The sequence below is a fragment of the Eubalaena glacialis genome, chromosome 6 (assembly GCF_028564815.1).
Source record: "Eubalaena glacialis isolate mEubGla1 chromosome 6, mEubGla1.1.hap2.+ XY, whole genome shotgun sequence".
NCBI lineage: Eukaryota > Metazoa > Chordata > Mammalia > Artiodactyla > Balaenidae > Eubalaena > Eubalaena glacialis.
Window position 1 is genome coordinate 92421161 of NC_083721.1, and position 22638 is coordinate 92443798.

General features: G+C 36.9%; 1 protein-coding gene across 5 annotated transcripts in view; it reads right to left on the reverse strand.

Moving 5' to 3' along the window:
* The window catches only part of NAALADL2 (N-acetylated alpha-linked acidic dipeptidase like 2), a 1520504-nt gene that overhangs the window by 409376 nt on the left and 1088490 nt on the right, over nucleotides 1-22638 (reverse strand). The gene's annotated exons all lie outside the window — the stretch shown is intronic.

Genomic DNA, 22638 nt, shown 5'->3' on the forward strand with positions numbered 1-22638 from the left:
TACTAATATTTTCAGGATATATGCATATATATTTATAAGTGGCTTATTGATAATTATACTTCTCAATTTTTTCTTGTCTGATTTTGATCTGTGGATTATATAACCTCACAAACGTTTAGTGATCTTTGCTTCTTTTCACTGATTCTGTAAGAGTTTATGTAGCACAGACATTATCCATTTTACAACGGAGAGTTAGTGTTCATGTATAAAACAATTTCATCCTGGTATTTTCCGTGTGTGTTGCGGGGAGGAGTACATTTTCACTCAATGTATATTTTCATTTTATTTCACTTAATATTTTCAAATTATTAACGAATATAAGTAAATTCAGATTTTTACATGTTTATTTCTTCTAAATGCATTTAGCTGTTTGCTTTATTCTTATGCTTCAGGAAAAATATTGTCATTTAACTATAATTTTGTTTCCTTTCCTATTTCTAACATCAATTTACTTCTGTCTTTTTTTTTTTTCCCCTTCATCAGTTTTACTAGAGTTTAGCTAATTTTTTAGAATTTTCAGAAAACCAGTTTTAGGATTTGTGGATCCTCAATATTTTTTTCTTTATTTTTTGCTTCAATATTATATTCTATGCTTATTAGTATCTTTGTTAACTTTTGCCTGAATATATTCTCTGGGTTTTTTTAACCTAAATGTTTAAGTTAAATCGCTTAGATCATTAATTTTTAATCTTTATACATGTCTTTAAGGTTACAGATTTTCTATTGCGGTGAAGCACACCAATTTTGATATATGGTGTTATTATCTTACAAATTCTAGCATTTTAAATTTCTATGATAATTATTTCTATAATAAATGTATTAGTTCAAAGAATTTTTAAAATATTCAAATATAAGGTGTGGGTTACTCTTTTAATATTGATACCTAGCTTAATTTAATTATGAACTGAGAGCAAGGTCTATATACTACTGATACTTTGATTTTAGGTGAGTTTTGTGACCCTGTAGGCTATTACATCTGATAAATAGAGAATAAACATTTTTATACATGTTGCATATAAAGAATGTGCATTCCCTATTACAGGGATGTAGCATTTCATATATAGGTCCAGTAAATCAAGCTTGAAAACTGTGTGGCTATAACTTTATTAACTGTTCTACATATTCTTTCTGTTAATTATTGAGACATGTTAAAGTTTCCCATATGATGCTAATTTATCAATTTATCTTGGCAACAGTATAATATTTTTCCTTGTATATTTTTAGACTACTTAGTTACGTGTATGCAAGTTTGGAATTGCTACAACTTCCTGATTTCTATATAGATTATACAGAACAATTATTCTTTATATTGTTTCTATCCCAATTTTTTTCCCTAATGTCTCCCCCCCCCATTAATATAATTATTCCATCTTTCTTTTGCTTAGTATTTCTCCAATACTTATTTTCCCAGCATTGCATTTTCTTTTGTCAGGCATCCCAGGGGCATTTCTGACTTGGGCACAATTTTTATGCTAATTTTTTGGCTTGATGTTTCTATACTACAATGTTAATGAAAATTCTGAGCCAGGATTTTTTTATTTCTAGAGACATTAAAAAAGATTTTTTAAAAAATTTTTTATCCAGAGCTCAAGCAGAAGAAAGCTTTTCTCCACCAGTGGGTGGATTTCTTTCTAGTTTTCCTACTTCAACTCCATGGTCCTGGTTTATATAGATGTTAGTTACAACTCCTTTCTCCCTATAGGCCCATAACCATGTCTTTTGTCCCCATGTGAGTTCTATATTCCCACTCTACTAATTCACTGGGATCCATGACCTCCCAAAACCAGGTGACCAGAGGGTCAACTCTTCTGCTTATTTCTCTGATTTTTCATTCTGTCTTCATGTTTCCTTCTGGACATTTTACTTTCTTTTTTGATAGATACTTTTAAAAATATTTTTTTCTTATGTCTCATACAGAGTTCTTAGACATTTGCATGAACAGATTTCAAATTATTTTATCTGCCCTCCCCAAAAGGCACGTGAAAAGATGTTCAACATTGCTAATTATTAGAGAAATTCAAATCTAAACTACAATGAGATATCACCTCACACCAGTAAGAATGGCCATCATCAAAAAATCTGCAAACAAAAAATGCCGGAGAGGGTGTGGAGAAATGGGAACCCTCCTATACTGTTGGTGGGAATGTAAATTGGTACAGCCACTATGGAGAACAGTATGGATGTTCCTTAAAAAACTAAAACTAGAGTTGCCATATGTTCCAGCAATCCCACTCTTGGGCATATGTCAGGAGAAAAACACAGTTCAAAAGGATACATGTACCCCAATGTTCATTGCAGCACTATTTACAATAGTGAAGACATGGAAGCAACTTAAATGTGCATTAACAGATGAATGGATAATGAAGATGTGGTACATATATACAATGGAATATTATTCAGCCATTAAAAAGAATGAAATAATGCCATTTGCAGTGACATGGATGGACCTGGAGATTATCATACTAAGTGGAGTACGTCAGACAGAGAAAGACAAATATGTGATATCACTTATATGTGGAATCTAAAAAAATATGATACAAATGAACTTATTTACAAAACAGAAACAGACTCACAGACTTAGAGAATGAACTTATGGTTATGAGAGTGGAAGGGTTGGGGGGGTGGAGGGATAGATTGGGAGTTTCGGATGGACATTTACAATACTGCTATATTTAAAATAAAATGCCTTTCCATGAAAAGAAAATTAGGAGATGTGGAAAAGGCAAGATCATATAACTGATAAGCAAAGAAAACATAGATGATGAAAGAAGATCCATAGGTGATTGAGATATTGGAATTAGCAGACAAGGACTTTAAAATAACTATACTTGTTACCTGGGGGTGTAACTGGTGGGGGACTCCTAGGGGTGCTTGTTGTATTGTTTCTTGATCTGGGTGCTGGTTACATAAGTGTGTTCAACTGTGAAAAGTAAGTGCGCTATACAATTATGATTTGTGTTGTTTTCTGAATATAAGTCACATTTAATAAATTTATTTATTAAAAAAGTTTTTTTTGGCTGCGTTGGGTCTTTGTTGCTGCACACGGGCTTTCTCTAATTGCGGTGAGTGGGGGCTACTCTTCGTTGCGCTGTGCGGGCTTCTCATTGTGGTGGCAGGCTCCAGGCACACGGGCTCTAGAGTGCAGGGTCAGTAGTTGTGGCGCATGGGCTTAGCTGCTCCACGGCATGTGGGATCTTCCTAGACCAGGGATCGAACCTGTGTCCCCTGCATTGGCAGGGGAACTCCTAACCACTGTGCCACCAGGGAAGTCCCTATAAGTCACATTTAAATGAAAAGGTTTAAAAGCTAAAATTGTTTGACCTAATGACCAGTGGCTTAGTTCTGAAAGACCTCTATCTATAAAGTATAATCTATTAAAAGCACAAAACATGCAAAAAAAAATTTTTTTTTTAATGTGTGTAGTTTTAATTGAGATGTACTATAAATGTAAAATACACACTGGATTTTGAAGACTTAGAATGAAAAAAGAATGTAAACTATTTCATTACTAAGTTTGCATATTGATGACAATATATTGATAATATTTTGGATACACTGAATTAAATAAAATATGTTATTAAAGTTAAAAAATAAATAAAATAAATAAGTTGGGTTAGGAAGTCCTGCCTGTGTCAGTTGGGGTGAAACACTGTCATAAAGAGGCTTAAGCAAACCTGAACTCTGGACATTTATTTGTCTTTTCCAAATCCCAGGGATGGTGGAATTAAATCCTTAAGGAGATTATCTTCTCCTTATAACATCGAATCTCTGAAAACTGGGGCTTCCTGGTGAACCAGCAGAAAATGATGGTGGTTTAGAATAGTTTCATTGTACCTGGAACACAATGACTCTCTCTCATTATACAAACCCATGAAGATATAAACTGGGGTCTGACTTCAGGTCTGCCCTCCTATAAGTCACAAGAAGATGGCTAATTCCTCCAGGGCAACATGAACTCCCAAACTAAAATATCTAGATATCTGAGATCCACACCCTCATAAAAGAAAGTTAACACAATGAACACATATAATACTCCAAGTAAACATATTAAAACACACAGTACATTAATTTAAAAATACGCCTTATAACTAAACTCACTAAAAGAAAAGGGACTGCATTAGCAATAAGAAACAACATGAAAACATTTTTTTAAAAAGAGGAAATAAGAGGTATGAAAAATAGAATAATTGAAAGAAATATACCAATAGGTAGGGAGAGTAGAGAGAGATGGTAAGGAATAGATAGACATAAATGAAAAATAAATTCAAGATATAGAAGATCAGATTCAGAAGTTTTTCCAAGAAACCACAGAAAGGAATGAAAACATAAAATATAAACATACAAGTAAAAGATGCAATGAATAGAAACGGGAGTTCTAGGAAGAACACCAGAAGGAGGAAAAACAAATGGAGGAGAGAAAATAGTTGAAGAAAATATTTATTTTTATTATTATTTTTCCAGAGAAGAGGAGAAGCATCTACATACTTTAGCACAAAATTTAAAGTCATGAAAGACAAAGAAAAAAATACTAAAAGTTCCCCAAGTCAAAAAGTAGACTGCTTACAGAAAAAACAAGAATCAGATTGGTACCAAGCATGTCAAAAACAACATAATACAAGAAGGTCATAAGTTAATGTTGTTAAAGAAATAAAAAATAGCAAGAGGAAATTTGAACCTAGAATGTTTGGCAACAAGGAAGTGAGGGCAATCTAGGCATCCATCCTTGGAGTAATGGATGTATCAAATAGAGTAAAGCTACTCTTTAAATATTCTGTAGCACTCAGAAGCAATGAAGTAAATGTACCTTTGACAACATGGATAAATATTAACTACAGACTGCTAAATGAAAAGAAAAGAGTAAGAAAGAAAATAAATATACTGCTCAAGAATATTTATGTGAATTAAACATTCATGTACTCATAAACAATGTATGTTTTCTTCTTCTTCCTCTTCCCTTCCTTTCTCTTCATGAGTGAATCAGTCCTAAAGCCATTACATGGGTTGGTCAAGGTTAACACCTCTGACAGTGGCAGTAGAAGATGATGCCACTGTGGCCCAGAGCAAGGGGTTGAAGACCATGTGAGGAAAGGAAGGCATCCAAATGGGTTGGGGTAGTTTAGCACAGGGTATCAGGGCCCAAGCATGAGGAGGATGTTGTGTATGTGTGTGTGTATGTAAGTCTGAATATGGAAAGGAAAGCAACTGTCAGGGGGAACAGTGTAATGAGAGAAGTCATTAAAGCTGACTAAGGTTATCCCCATTTAAGAGCTGAACAACACACAGTGTGGGAGCCTGAGTGGGGTGCATTTCAGGTGGGGAATAGGCAGAGCACTTGATATAGGGTAAATAGTCCATGTGTGACAGTGCCTGGCTTGGTTGTCAGAGCCATAATGGAGTGGGAAAGGCATTCTTGTAGAGGAAGAAGGAAAGGCATCAAATGTTTACACTCAAGGGAACTGATTACTCAAGTATATATATTCAGAATAATGAGAAGCAGATTTCTCACTCTCAGAGATGGGATTTACAAACATGAAAGGAGAAAAACACTAGGTACTGATATGTACTGATGGTTTTTCAGATAGAGAGATAGATATAGATGTAAATCTATGTGTGTGTGTATAGATATATTCATACATATTTATATCAAAATATAATATCAAAATATATATTTTCCTATGTTTGTTTACTAAGAGGTACTGAAAAAAGCAACAGTCCAATAGCAATGAGCACATCTAGAATCCACATCTTGTTTTCTAGACGGCACTCTCCACTCAAAGGAACTAGGGATCATTTAGGAAAAAGCTGGTAACAGGGTTGGGGTGGGGAAATACAACATGATTTGGTACACCTTGCTGTGTCAAAAACCAAGGAAATACACAAAGAATTCTGAGGAAACATCAAAGGACACAGAATCCAGGTAGAAATTGCTGTTACTGGCTGACCTAGGACAATTTGAGTATCAAAATAAAAATAGGGGGGGCTTCCCCGGTGGCGCAGTGGTTGAGAATCTGCCTGCTAATGCAGGGGACCCGGGTTCGAGCCCTGGTCTGGGAGGATCCCACATGCCGCGGAGCGACTGGGCCCGTGAGCCACAACTACTGAGCCTGCGCGTCTGGAGCCTGTGCTCTGCAACAAGAGAGGCCGCGACAGTGAGAGGCCCGCGCACCGCGATGAAGAGTGGCCCCCGCTCACCACAACTAGAGAAAGCCCTCGCACAGAAACGGAGACCCAACACAGCCAAAAATAAATAAATAAATAAATTTATTAAAAAAAAAAAAAGGATTGAATCATAATCCATTGAATAAATTAGGAATATAAATCTTCATTATGTAATACATTGATACTGTATTTATAAGTAAAGAAACATATAAACAAACAAGAAAAAGAAAGTTCTTCTTTACAGCAAAATGCCGACTAATAAAAGTAGACAGGATGATGGACTTAGAAGGTCACCGTTGGCATCATCTTGGAAATGACTACTTGAGCAAAAAAACATCAGTGAACATTGAAACTACTGGGTGAAGGTAGAAATGGTGGGGGTATGATGTTTGCATAACTTCAAATGCTATTGATTATTAAAAAAAAGTAGAGAGTAACTTTAATGAGATCTGGTGGACACCAGCTTAATCAAGTGGTCAAAGTTAGCTTTACCAGTAATGGAACAAATTAATATTAGCAATCGGAAAACAGTCTCACTTCCATAATATTGCTGCCAAGGGTTCAGAGCCTGAATTTATTCATGAGAAACATCAGGTAAACCCAAACTGGGGAACATTCTGAAGATAACTGGCATGTAAGTTTTAAAGGGATAAAGCAATGAAAGTAAAAAAAAAAAAAGCTAGAAACTATTCCAGTTTGAAGGAAATTTGAGACTTGATAACTCGCAACACATGATCCTAGTTTAGATCTATTTGCTATTTAGGACATTATTGGGACAACTGGCAAAAGCTGAATGGGGGCTACGTAGTGCATGGTAGAAATGTATTAAAGTTTAATTCCTGTTTGTAACAGTCCTGCTGTTTGTGCAAGAGAATGTCACTGTTTGCCGGAGAATTCAGATGCAACTGTTTATCATGTCTGTAGCCTACACTTGGGTAGTTGAGGAAGAAATTTCTTTGTGCTATTCTTGCAACTTTTCTGTAGGCTTGAATGTATTCCAAAATAATAAAAATACTTCTGAAATTAGAAAATCCTGGGGAACCTTTAGATGCAGTTTATTATTCGAAAAGTCGGTGCATGTGTATGTGTGTATGTATTCTTACTTTAAGATAACATTTCCAGCTCACATTTACCAAATGTTTCTGTCTCTCATGTCTGTCTTTCATGTTCCATAGTTGGATGGAAGCTTTAAATTTGACATGTGAAGTTCAAAAGATTTCAAGATGACAAAAATGTGTTCCACTCAGAGAACATTTGTATTCAAATAGGGTGAGGAGTGTCAGAGCTAAGAGACATAAAAGCAGCTACCTCTCTCCAGTCCTTAATTTCATCATGTGCAGAAATTATGTTCCAGTGATAATTCTGTCTTGCATTTTTGTTGCTATCATGAAGGATCAACTGATTCTCAGTCATCTTCTTCCCCAATAGCTAACAAAGCTTCATCTCCACCTGCACTGTAAGCTTACCCAGTATCTAGGAAAAATCCCAACCTTCTTTAGAGAGATTTGAGGACTAACAATTGCTGCTAATTCTTGAGTCCCAGCTGCAATAATTAAGCATTTGTTGCTTTCCTGAATTTAGAATAGAACTTCTAGGATTGGGACTCTGAATTATTTTCTATTTTTTCAATTTTATTGCACCCCAGGGACAGGAATCTGCTCTAGAATCACAGTTTTGATGACTGGGCTTTTGTAGTCTGCTCACATCTTTCCTAAATGCCAACTGCTTGCCTAACTATCTGAGTATAAAATTTCTGGATTATATATCATCATAATTTTTATAGATTTCTGGGTACTCCATTTTTCCACATGGGCTCTCCCTATTGCCAAATTTGTTTCTGAACAAACACTAGTGACTGGACATCATATGTTCTAGACTAAAGGTCTTATTTTCTTATTTTAAATATTTATCAATTGATATAGCATACACTGACCAATCAGAATGGATTGGCAGCAAATAACTAGAATGTCCACACCAATGTATACAAACTGATATCAGACCTGCCCCAGACACCATGTTCTTCCTGCCATATTGGAATTTTCTCAGAAATTGCATTTTACTATATCCTCCAGTGAATGTAACCTTATGCAAGGGGGTAATTCTAGTCTTAAGACCCAACTCTGTCCACTATGACCCACTTCACCTGAATCAATGGGGCGTGCCCTACCATGTCCTGGATACTGACAAAAACATCAGCTACAAGAAAATGTCCTTAAAAAATTTTATCCTCTAATTACATAATGAGTTTTCTATTATAAACCTTAAGAATTGGCGAGGGGCAAGATGGCCGAAGACTAAGACGCGGAGATCACCTTCCTTCCCACAGATACAGTAGAAATACATCTACACGTGGAACTGCTCCTACAGAACACCTACTGAACGCTGGCAGAAGACGTCAGACCTCCCAAAAGGCAAGAAAATCCCCACGTACTTGGGTAGGGCAAAAGAAAAAAGAAATAACAGAGACAAAAGAATAGGGACGGGACCTGCACCAGTGGGAGGGAGCTGTGAAGGAGGAAAGGTTTCCACACACTAGGAAGCCCCTTCACGGGCAGAGACTGCGGGTGGCAGAGGGGGGAAGCTTCGGAGCCACGGAGGAGAGCGCAGTCACAGGGGTGCGGAGGGCAAAGCGGAGAGATTCCCGCACAGAGGATCGGCGCCGAGCAGCACTCACCAGCCCGAGAGGCTTGTCTGCTCACCCGCCGGGGCGGGCGGGGGCTGGGAGCTGAGGCTCGGGCTTCGGTCGGATCGCAGGGAGAGGACTGGGGTTGGCGGCGTGAACACAGCCTGAAGGGGCTAGTGCGCCACGGCTAGCCGGGAGGGAGTCCGGGAAAAAGTCTGCAGCTGCCGAAGAGGCAAGAGACTTTTTCTTGCCTCTTTGTTTCGCGGCGCGCAAGGAGAGGCGATTCAGAGCACCGCTTAAATGAACTCCAGAGACGGGCGCGAGCCGCGGCTATCAGCGCGGACCCCAGAGGCGGGTGCGAGCCGCGGCTATCAGCGCGGACCCCAGAGATGGGCATGAGACACTAAGGCTGCTGCCGCCGCCACCAAAAAGCCTGTGTGCGAGCACAGGTCACTCTCCACACCGCCCCTCCCGGTAGCCAGTGCAGCCCGCCACGGCCAGGCTCCCGTGATCCGGGGACAACTTCCCCGGGAGAGCGCACGGCGCGCCTCAGGCTGGTGCAACGTCACGCCAGCTTCTGCCGCCGCAGGCTCGCCCCGCCTCCTCCGTACCGCTCCCTCCCCCCGGCCTGACTGAGCCAGAGCCCCCGAATCAGCTGCTCCTTTAACCCCGTCCTGTCTGAGCGGGGAACAGATGCCCTCAGGCGACCTACATGCAGAGGCGGGTCCAAATCCAAAGCTGAACCCCGGGAGCTGTGCGAACAAAGAAGAGAAAGGGAAATCTCTCCCAGCAGCCTCAGAAGCAGCGGATTAAAGCTCCACAAACAACTTGATGTGCCTGCATCTGTTGAATCCCTGAATAGACAACGAATCATCCCAAATTTAGGAGATGGACTTTGGGAGCAGGATATATTAATTTTTCCCCTTTTCCTTTTTTGTGAGTGTATATGTGTATGCTTCTGGGTGAGATTTTGTCTGTATAGCTTTGCTCTCACCGTTAGTCCTAGGGTTAGGTCCGTCCGTTTTTTTTTTTTTTTTTTTACTTAAATTTTTTTTTCCCTAATAAATGTTTTCTTAATAATTTTTTCCTTATTTTCTATTTTTAAAAAATTAAAAAAAATTTTTTAATAAGTTTTTCATATTTTTAATTTTAAAAAATTAAAAATTTTTTTCTTAAATTTTTTCTTAATTTTTTTCTCATTTTTTATTATAAAAAATTAATAAATCTATTTTTTAAAAATTAAAAAACAATTTTTTCTTAATAAATTTATTCTTAATAATTTTTTTCTTATTTTTTATTATCATAGCTTTATTTTATTTTATTTTATCCTCTTTCTTTCTTTCTATTTTTTTCCTCCCTTTTATTCTGAGCTGTGTGGATGAAAGGCTCTTGGTGCTCCAGCCAGGCATCAGGGCTGTGCCTCTGAGGTGGGAGAGCCAACTTCAGGACACTGGTCCACAAGAGACCTCCCAGCTCCACGTAATACCAAACGGCAAAAATCTCTCAGAGATCTCCATCTCAACATCAAGACCCAGCTTCACTCAACGACCAGCAAGCTACAGTGCTGGACACCCTATGCCAAACAATTAGCAAGACAGGAACACAACCCCATCCATTAGCACAGAGGCTGCCTAAAATCATAATAAGGCCACAGACACCCCAAAACACACCACCAGACGTGGACGTGCCCACCAGAAAGACAACATCCAGCCTCATCCACCAGAACACAGGCACAAGTTCCCTCCACCAGGAAACCTACACAACCCACTGAACCAACCTTAGCCACTGGGGACAGATACCAAAAACAACGGGAACTACGAACCTGCAGCCTGTGAAAAGGAGACCCCAAACACAGTAAGATAAGCAAAATGAGAAGACAGAAAAACACACAGCAGATGAAGGAGCAGGGTCAAAACACACCAGAACTAACAAATGAAGAGGAAATAGGTAGTCTACCTGAAAAAGAATTCAGAATAATGATAGTAAGGATGATGCAAAATCTTGGAAATAGAATAGACAAAATGCAAGAAACATTTAACAAGGACGTAGAAGAACTAAAGAGGAACCAAGCAACGATGAAAAGCACAATAAATGAAATTAAAAATACTCTAGATGGGATCAATAGCAGAATAACTGAGGCAGAAGAACGGATAAGTGATCTGGAAGATAAAATGGTGGAAATAACTACTGCAGAGCAGAATAAAGAAAAAAGAATGAAAAGAACTGAGGACAGTCTCAGAGACCTCTGGGACAACATTAAACGCACAAACATTCGAATTATAGGGGTCCCAGAAGAAGAAGAGAAAACGAAAGGGACTGAGAAAATATTTGAAGAGATTATAGTTGAAAACTTCCTTAATATGGGAAAGGAAATAGTTAATCAAGTCCTGGAAGCACAGAGAGTCCCATACAGGATAAATCCAAGGAGAAACACACCAAGACACATATTAATCAAACTATCAAAAATTAAATATAAAGAAAACATATTAAAAGCAGCAAGGGAAAAACAACAAATAACACACAAGGGCATCCCCATAAGGTTAACAGCTGATCTTTCAGCAGAAACTCTGCAAGCCAGAAGGGAGTGGCAGGATATACTTAAAGTGATGAAGGAGAAAAACCTACAACCAAGATTACTCTACCCAGCAAGGATCTCATTCAGATTTGATGGAGAAATTAAAACCTTTACAGACAAGCAAAAGCTGAGAGAGTTCAGCACCACCAAACCAGCTTTACAACAAATGCTAAAGGAACTTCTCTAGGCAAGAAACACAAGAGAAGGAAAACACCTACAATAACAAACCCAAAACATTTAAGAAAATGGGAATAGGAACATACATATCGATAATTACCTTAAATGTAAATGGATTAAATGCTCCCACCAAAAGACACAGACTGGCTGAATGGATACAGAAACAAGACCCATATATATGCTGTCTACAAGAGACCCACTTCAGACCTAGAGACACATACAGACTGAAAGTGAGGGGATGGAGAAAGATATTCCATGCAAATGGAAATCAAAAGAAAGCTGGAGTAGCAATTCTCATATCAGACAAAATAGACTTTAAAATAAAGACTATTACAAGAGACAAAGAAGGACACTATATAATGATCAAGGGATCGATCCAAGAGGAAGGTATAACAATTGTAAATATTTATGCACCCAACATAGGAGCACCTCAATACATAAGGCAAATACTAACAGCCATAAAAGGGGAAATCGACAGCAACACAATCATAGTAGGGGACTTTAACACCCCACTTTCACCAATGGACAGATCATCCAAAATGAAAATAAATAAGGAAACACAAGCTTTAAATGATACATTAAACAAGATGGACTTAATTGATATTTATAGGACATTCCACCCAAAAACAACAGAATACACATTTTTCTCAAGTGCTCATGGAACATTCTCCAGGATAGATCATATCTTGGGTCACAAATCAAGCCTTGGTAAATTTAACAAAATTGAAATCGTATCAAGTATCTTTTCCGACCACAACGCTATGAGACTAGATATCAATTACAGGAAAAGATCTGTAAAAAATACAAACACATGGAGGCTACACAATACACTACTTAATAACGAAGTTATCACTGAAGAAATCAAAGGGGAAATCAAAAAATACCTAGAAACAAATGACAATGGAGACACGACGACCCAAAACCTATGGGATGCAGCAAAAGCAGTTCTAAGAGGGACGTTTATAGCAATACAAGCCTACCTCAAGAAACAGGAAACATCTCGAATAAACAACCTAACCTTGCACCTAAAGCAATTAGAGAAAGAAGAACAAAAAAACCCCAAAGCTAGCAGAAGGAAAAAAATCATAAAGATCAAATCAGAAATAAATGAAAAAGAAACGAAGGAAACAATAGCAAAGATCAATAAAACTAAAAGCTGGTTCTTTGAGAAGATAAACAAAAGTGATAAACCATTAGCCAGACTCATCAAGAGAAAAAGGGAGAAGACTCAAATCAATAGAATTAGAAATGAAAAAGGAGAAGTAACCACTGATACTGCAGAAATACAAACGATCAGGAGATTACTACAAGCAACTCTATGCCAATAAAATGGACAACCTGGAAGAAATGGACAGATTCTTAGATATGCACAACCTGCCAAGACTGAACCAGGAAGAAATAGAAAATATGAACAGCCCAATCACAAGCACTGAAATTGAAACTGTGATTAAAAATCTTCCAACAAACAAAAGCCCAGGACCAGATGGCTTCACAGGCGAATTCTATCAAACATTTAGAGAAGAGCTAACACCTATCCTTCTCAAACTTTTCCAAAATATAGCAGAGGAAGGAACACTCCCCAACTCATTCTACGAGGCCACCATCAACCTGATACCAAAACCAGACAAAGATGTCACAAAGAAAGAAAACTACAGGCCAATATCACTGATGAACATAGATGCAAAAATCCTCAACAAAATATTAGCAAACAGAATCCAACAGCACATTAAAAGGATCATACACCATGATCAAGTGGGGTTTATTCCAGGAATGCAAGGATTCTTCAATATACGCAAATCAATCAACGTGATACATCATATTAACAAATTGAAGGCGAAAAACCATATGATCATCTCAATAGTTGCAGAGAAAGCTTTCGACAAAATTCAACACCCATTTATGATAAAAGCCCTGCAGAAAGTAGGCATAGAGGGAACTTTCCTCAACATAATAAAGGCCATATATGACAAACCCACAGCCAACACTGTCCTCAATGGTGAAAAACTGAAACCATATCCACTAGGATCAGGAACAAGACAAGGTTGCCCACTCTCACCACTATTATTCAACATAGTGTTAGCCACAGCAATCAGAGAAGAAAAAGAAATAAAAGGAATCCAAATCGGAAAAGAAGAAGTAAAGCTGTCACTGTTTGCAGATGACATGATACTATACATAGAGAATCCAAAAGATGCTACCAGAAAACTACTAGAGCTAATCAATGAATTTGGTAAAGTAGCAGGATACAAAATTAATGCACGGAAATCTCTTGCATTCCTATACACTAATGATGAAAAATCTGAAAGTGAAATTAAGAAAACACTCCCATTTACCACTGCAAAAAAAGAATAAAATATCTAGGAATAAACCTACCTAAGGAGACAAAAGACCTGTATGCAGAAAATTATAGGACACTGATGAAAGAAATTAAAGATGATACAAATAGATGGATAGATATACCATGTTCTTGGATTGGAAGAATCAACATTGTGAAAATGAATCTGCTACCCAAAGCAATCTACAGATTCAATGCAATCCCTATCAAACTACCACTGGCATTTTTCACAGAACTAGAACAAAAAATTTCACAATGTGTATGGAAACACAAAAGACCCCGAATAGCCAAAGCAATCTTGAGAACGAGAAATGGAGCTGGAGGAATCAGGCTCCCTGACTTCAGACTATATTACAAAGCTACAGTAATCAAGACAGTTTGGTACTGGCACCAAAACAGAAATATAGATCAATGGAACAGGATAGAAAGCTCAGAGATAAGCCCACGCACATATGGTCACCTTATCTTTGATAAAGGAGGCAAGCATATACAGTGGAGAAAAGACAGCCTCTTCAATAAGTGGTGCTGGGAAAATTGGACAGGTACATGTAAAAGTATGAAATTAGAACACTCCCTGACACCATACACAAAACTAAACTCAAAATGGATTAAAGACCTAAGTGTAAGGCCAGACACTATCAAACTCTTAGAGGAAAACATAGGCAGAACACTCTATGACATAAATCACAGCAAGATCCTTTTTGACCCAGCTCCTAGAGAAATGGAAATAAAAACACAAATAAACAAATGGGACCTAATGAAACTTAAAAGCTTTTGCACAGCAAAGGAAACCATAAACAAGACCAAAAGACAATCCTCAGAATGGGAGAAAATATTTGCAAATGAAGCAACTGACAAAGGATTAATCTCCAAGATTTACAAGCAGCTCATGCAGCTCAATAACAAAAAAACAAACAACCCAATCCAAAAATGGGCAGAAGACCTAAATAGACATTTCTCCAAAGAAGATATACAGATTGCCAACAGACACATGAAAGAATGCTCAACATCATTAACCATTAGAGAAATGCAAATCAAAACTACAATGAGGTATCATCTCACACCAGTCAGAATGGCCATCATCAAAAAATCTAGAAACAATAAATGCTGGAGAGGGTGTGGAGAAAAGGGAACACTCTTGCACTGTTGGTGGGAATGTAAATTGATACAGCCACTATGGAGAACAGTATGGAGGTGCCTTAAAAAACTAAAAATAGAACTACCATACGACCCAGCAATCCCACTACTGGGCATATACCCTGAGAAAACCATAATTCAGAAAGAGTCATGTACCAAAATATTCATTGCAGCTCTGTTTACAATAGCCAGGACATGGAAGCAACCTAGGTGTCCATCATCGAATGAATGGATAAAGAAGATGTGTCACATATATACAATGGAATATTACTCAGCCATAAAAAGAAATGAAATGGAGGTATTTGTAATGAGGTGGATGGAGTTAGAGTCTGTCATACAGAGTGAAGTAAGTCAGAAAGAGAAAAACAAATACAGTATGCTAACACATATATATGGAATCTAAGAAAAAAAAAAAAAGGTCATGAAGAACCTAGTGGCAAGACAGGAATAAAGACAGAGACCTACTAGAGAATGGACTTGAGATTATGGGGAGGGGGAGGGGTGAGATGTGACAGGGTGAGAGAGTGTCATGGACATATATACACTACCAAATGTAAAATAAATAGCTAGTGGGAAGCAGCCGCATAGCACAGGGAGATCAGCTCGGTACTTTGTGACCACCTAGAGGGGTGGGATAGGGAGGGTGGGAGGGAGGGAGATGCAAGAGGGAAGAGATATGGGAACATATGTATATGTATAACTGATTCACTTTGTTATAAAGCAGAAAGTAACACACCATTGTAAAGCAATTATACTTCAATAAAGATGTTTAAAAAAAAAAAAAAAAACCTTAAGATTTAATTTCAAGTTTACAGGAAGTACAAGGATTAGAAGAATTAGTTGAATAAAAATCACAAGAAGCATCCTACGAATCTAGACAATAAGACACATGGAGGACCAGTGACTTGGTCCCACAAACAAGTGAGTGTCCAAAGAGGAAAAGAGGATCATACTGCATTAGAAGAAATACAATTTTTAGGCCTCAACTGGATATTGGTTTGGATAAACCCACTGTACAAGACTACAGTGATTACTAAAACTTAATATAGTCTGTTTATTAAAAATGATTAAGTTTACTATCATGAAAAAGTGGCAATAATTAAACAATTTTCAAACTAATATGTATAGTATGATCTCATTTTGGCTATATATATACATTTATATCTAAATCTATAGGAATTCATATCAAGGTGTTCAAAGCAATAATTACTGGGTGTAAAAAATGTGTTCTAGACTGAATTGTGTCCCTTAAAATTCATATGTTGAAGCCCTCAACTCCAGTCTGGCTCTATGTGAAGACAGGGCCTTTAAGAAGGTAATTAAAGTTAAAAGAGATCTTAAGAATGGTACTCTAATGTGATAGGACTGGTGGCCTTATAAAAAGAGGGACAGACAGAAGAGATCTGTTACTCTCTCCATGTGTACATAGAGAAAAGACCATGTGAGGACTTGGAGAGAAGGCAGTCGTCTGTAAGCCAGGAAGAGAGCTCTCACCAGAAGGCTAATTTTCTGGCACTTTGAGTCTGGCACATCTCAGTTCTGTGCATCTAGTCTGTGGTAACTTACTATGGAAGCGTAAAATGACTAACACAGAATGTATTGATTTTTTTCATATTTTTGCTTATCTCTTTTCTAACTCAATGTGTAGTAACCATTTTTGTAATAACAGAAATTACATTTTTAAAAAAGGAAAAATATGCATGAATATTCCCTAAATATGCTGTAGTATTGTAAAATTTTGGTTCTGAAAAAGTGAGACAAGCAAACAGATACTGAACAAAAACCATTTGCTTGGTCAGTTTCACCACGCACTTTTCGGCAATAGTAGCTAACCCCTCTTTAGCGAACACAAATATACAGAAAAATCCACGTGTGCATGTACTCTTGGGAGCTTGCATGCAGTTGGAAAAAACATTTAAAGTTTAACTAAATATTATTCTTTTAAACTAGTAAAATTATCTAAATAGGAAGATATTTTGAGGAGTGTGAACCCGACAACAAAAATAGCTTTTACCTTCTTTGTATCCCTTATAAGAGTGTATCGACAGTAACACAATAATAGTGGGGGACGTTAACACCTCACTTACACGAATGGACAGATCAACCAAACAAAAAATTAATAAGGAAACACAAGCTTTAAATGACACAGTAGACCAGAGAGATTTAATTGATATTTATAGGACATTCCATCCAAAAACAGCAGATTACACTTTCTTCTCAAGTGCACATGGAACATTCTCCAGGATAGATCACATCTTGGGTCACAAAACAGGCCTCAGTAAATTTAAGAAAATTGAAATCATATCAAGCATCTTTTCTGACCACAATGCTATGAGATTAGAAATCAATTACAGGGAAAAAACGTAAAAAATACAAACACATGGAGGCTAAACAATACGTTACTAAATACCCAAGAAATCATTGAAGAAATCAAAGAGGAAATCAAAAAATATGTAGAGACAAATGACAGTGAAAACATGATGATCCAAAACCTATGGGATGCAGCAAAAGCAGTTCTAAGAGGGAAGTTTATAGCAATACAATCCTACCTCAAGAAACAAGAAATATCTCAAACAATCTAACCTTATACCTAAAGGAACTAGAGAACGAAGAACAAACAAAACCCCAAGTTAGCAGAAGGAAATAAATAATAAAGAGCAGAAATAAATGAAATAAAGAGCAGAAATAAATGAAATAGAAACAAAGAAAACAATAGCAAAGATCAATAAAACTAAAAGCTGGTTCTCTGAGAAGATAAACAAAATTGATAAACCATTAGCCAGACTCATCAAGAAAAAGAGGGAGAGGACTCAAATCAATAAAATTAGAAATGTAAAAAGAGAAGTTACAAAACAAATCGCAGAAATACAAACCATCCTAAGAGACTACTGCAAGCAACCCTATGCCAATAAAATGGACAACCTGGAAGAAACGGACAAATTCTTAAAAAGGTATAACCTTCCAAGACTGAACCAGGAAGAAACAGAAAATATGAACAGACCAATCACAAGTAATGAAATTGAAACCATGATTAAAAATCTTCCAACAAACAAAAGTCCAGGACCAGATGGCTTCACAGGTGAATTCTATCAAACATTTAGAGAAGAGCTAACACGCATCCTTCTCAAACTTCCAAAAAATTGTGGAGGAAGGAACACTCCCAAACTCATTCTATGAGGCCACCATCACCCTGATACCAAAACCAGACAAAGATACCACAAAAAAAGAAAATTGCAGACCAATATCACTGATGCATATAGATGCAAAAATCCTCAACAAAATACTAGCAAACAGAATCCAACAGCACATTAAAAGGATTATACACCATGATCAAGTAGGATTTATCGCAGGGATGCAAGGATTCTTCAATATACGCAAATCAATCAATGTGATACACCATATTATCACACTGGAGAATAAAAACCATATGATCATCTTAATAGATGCAGAAAAAGCTTTTGACACAATTTAACACCCATTTATGACAAAAACTCTCCAGAAAGTGGGCATAGAGGGAACCTACCTCAACATAATAAAGGCCATATATGACAAACCCACAGCAAACATCATTCTCAATAGTGAAAAACTGATAGCATTTCCTCTAAGATCAGGAACAAGACACAGATGTCCAAGCTCACCACTATTATTCAACATAGTTTTGGAAGTCCTAGCCATGGCAATCAGAGAAGAAAAAGAAATAAAAGGAATCCAAATTGGAAAAGAAGAAGTAAAACTGTCACTGTTTGCAGAAGACATGATACTATACATAGAGAATCCTACAGATGCCACCATACAACTACTAGAGCTAATCAATGAATTTGGTAAAGTTGCAGGATACAAAATTAATGCACAGAAATCTCTTGCATTCTTATACACTAATGATGAAAATCTGAAAGAGAAATTAAGGAAACACTCCCATTTACCATTGCAACAAAAAGAATAAAATACCTAGGAATAAACCTACCTAGCGAGACAAAAGACCTGTATGCAGAAAACTATAAAACACTGATGAAAGAAATTAAAGATGATACCAACAGATGGAGAGATATACCATGTTCTTGGATTGGCAGAAACAACATTGTGAAAATGGCGATACTACACAAAGCAATCTACAGATTCAATGCAATCCCTATCAAATTACTAATGACATTTTTTACAGAACTAGAACAAAAAATCTTAAAATTTGTATGGAGACACAAAAGATCCTGACTAGCCAAAGCAGTCTTCAGGGAAGCAAACGGAACTGGAGAAATCAGACTTCCTGACTTCAAACTATACTACAAAGCTACAGTAATCAAGACAATACGGTACTGGCACAAAAACAGAAACATAGATCAATGGAACAGGATAGAAAGCCCAGAGATAAACCCACACACCTATGGTCACCTAATCTATGACAAAGGAGAGAAGGATATACAATGGAGAAAAGACAGTCTCTTCAATAAGTGGTGCTGGTAAAACTGGACAGGTATGTGTAAAAGAATGAAATTAGAACACTCCCTAACACCATACACAAAAATAAACTCAAAATGGATTAGAGACCTAAATATAAGACCAGACACTATAAAACTCTTAGAGGAAAACATAGGAAGAACACTCTTTGAGATAAATCACAGCAAGATCTTTTTTGATCCATCTCCTAGAGTAATGGAAATAAAAACAAAAATAAACAAATGGGACCTAATGAAACTTAAAAACTTTTGTAAAGCAAAGGAAACCATAAACAAGATGAAAAGACAACCCTCAGAATGGGAGAACATATTTGCAAATGAATCAACGGACAAAGGATTAATCTCTAAAATATATAAACAGCTCATGCTCAATACTAACAAAACAAACAACCCAATCAAAAAATGGACAGAAGACCTACTTAGACATTTCTCCAAAGAAGACATACAGATGGCCAAGAAGCACATGAAAAGCTGCTCAACATCACTAATGATTAGAGAAATGCAAATCAATACTACAACGAGGTATCACCTCACACCAGTTAGAATGGGCATCATCAGAAAATCTACAAACAACAAATGCTGGAGAGGGTGTGGCGAAAAGGGAACCCTCTTGCACTGTTGGTGGGAATGTAAATTGATACAGCCACTATGGAGAACAGTATGGAGGTTCCTTAAAAAACTAAAAATAGAATTACTATATGACCCAGTGATCCCACTACTGGGCATATACCCAGAGGAAACCATAATTCAAAAAGACACATGCACCCCAACGTTCATTGCAGCACTATTTACAATAGCCAGGTCAAGGAAGCAACCTAAATGCCCATCAACAGATGAATGGATAAATACAATGGAATATTACTCAGCCATAAAAAGGAATGAAACTGGGTCATTTGTAGAGACATAGATGGATCTGGAGACTGTCATACAGAGTGAAGTAAGTCAGAAAGAGAAAAACAAATATCGTACATTAACGCATATATGTGGAACCTAGAAAAATGGTATAGATGAACTGGTTTGCAGGGCAGAAATTGAGACTCAGATGTAGAGAACAAATGTATGGACATGAAAGGGGGAAAGCGGTGGGGGGTGGGTGGTGGTGGTGTGATGAATTAGTAGATTGGGATTGACATGTATACACTAATATGTATAAAATGGATAACTAATAAAAACCTGCTGTATAAAAAAAAAAGAAAAAAAAAGAGTGAAAATTAATACATTTTTATACATCTTTCTACCCAGTCTAAATATCACAAATCATCCAATTAGTCAGCAGACTAACCATCTGTAACACTATCTGTGCTGCATATTTTCCATTTGTCCATTCAGATCTATCTTCACCCTTTACCCAGCTCTCTGCCCCAAGAGTCTCACTTCTGTGGAGTACATATACCTGGCTCCTTTACACTTGGCTTCAAGTTGATTTTAGTGAATGGAAGGCATCAACAAGTGATCAGCAAATTGGATAAGAGAAAGGTTATTAATTTTCCATCACCCTTTCTGGCTGGTCACTTGCTGGCAGTGACTGCATTCCTTATCTGAAAGCCATAGGTCCAACAGACTATCCTCTCCTGCCGCTCAAGGACTTGCCATTTCCTGTAACTACTTTCTCTTCTTACTCCTTCAAGTTTAGCGGGAGTAACAATTACTAGCCACCCTTTTCTATTTCCCTTTTCAGATCGACACTTTTCCACAATCTCCCTGATTAAATTTCCTTGGATTGCACAGTTTTAGCATATCATTGATTTCCTGATGGCAACCTGATTTATATGTTGACCAATCTGGGTATATTCACTGAGTCATCCATATGTGTTGCCAGGAAATAAAAGAATGGAGAGGAGGAGAAGGGTGCCTTTTCTAGGAATATGGTGGGCTAGGATATTCAGACCAACACTCCCACTGAACATAATTAAAAATGCTGAATAAAATGCTTAACAAATCTGTTAATGGCATCTAAGATCTAGCAAGAAAGTAAGGAATTACTAGATCAAAATATAGGTTGTGATGGGAAAACAGATAAATAAAGTAATAAAACTGCTTTTCAACCTGAGGGAATTTACAAAACCTGGAGAACTTTTTAATCTTGATAGCCTCGTGAGATACAAAGGTCAAATGAAAAAGCCCTGAGCCTGTCCAAGTTGGAGAGAAGAAAGTAGTTCCATAAAAAGAGACTTTTCCTCCATAAAGTAGGAATCCTAAAGGACAGCTCTCCCCACTCCCTTCCAAGGGACCTACCATGGGGCAGAGCAGGAGAGGGGATACCTAAGAAGCTATAATTCTAGGGTAACTCTAAAAGAATACAAAAAGTATTTATAACTTCTAAAATAATAGAGGAAAAACCTAATGACAAAAAAATCTAAAACTGAAAGATATAAAATAAGAGGAAAACATAATATATGGTACAAAGAAGAAACTCAAATCAGGGTGAAAAATATAAGCATAAATACATTAGTAATCACATTAAATGGATTAGATGCTCCAGTTAAAAGATGATCAGATTGTAGGTAAAATAAAAATTATTTGTTATCAAGAAGACATGTTAAAATATAAAGATACAGAAAGGTTGAAAGTAAAAAAAAAAAGATATAGCATAAATACACTAACCAAAAAAAAAAAAGAAAAAGAAAAAGCTAATGTAGTTAAATTAGAATCAGGTCAAATCAAATTTAAGACATGCATTATAGACATAAAGATCACTTCATCTGATAAGTGTTTCAACTAACCAGGAAGATTTGATATATTTGAATTTATAAACATCTAAGAAATGACCTCAAAATATATAAATCAAAAATTGATAGAACTACAAGATAAAATAAACAAATAGATACTTATAGTAGGAGATTTTAGCACTAAAAATAAGATACAGAATATTTGAATGACCTAAGGTACTTGGTCTGAATGGATACATATAAAACTCTACACCTGACAACTACACAGTACACATTCTTTTTAAATTCTCATGGGACACTAATCAAATCCTGGGCTATAAAGAAAACCTGAAAGAATTGAAATCATACAGAAATAAAGTGGAAACAATACATTCTAACAAAAATCCAAGTTGTTTATCTCTTCCTCAGAAGACTATGATATCCCAATACCAAATAGCATATAACTGCCTAAAGCATAGCAGAGAGTCAGGGTACTTCCAACTGGAGTAGAACTCCAAAGGGCTCTTTATGGA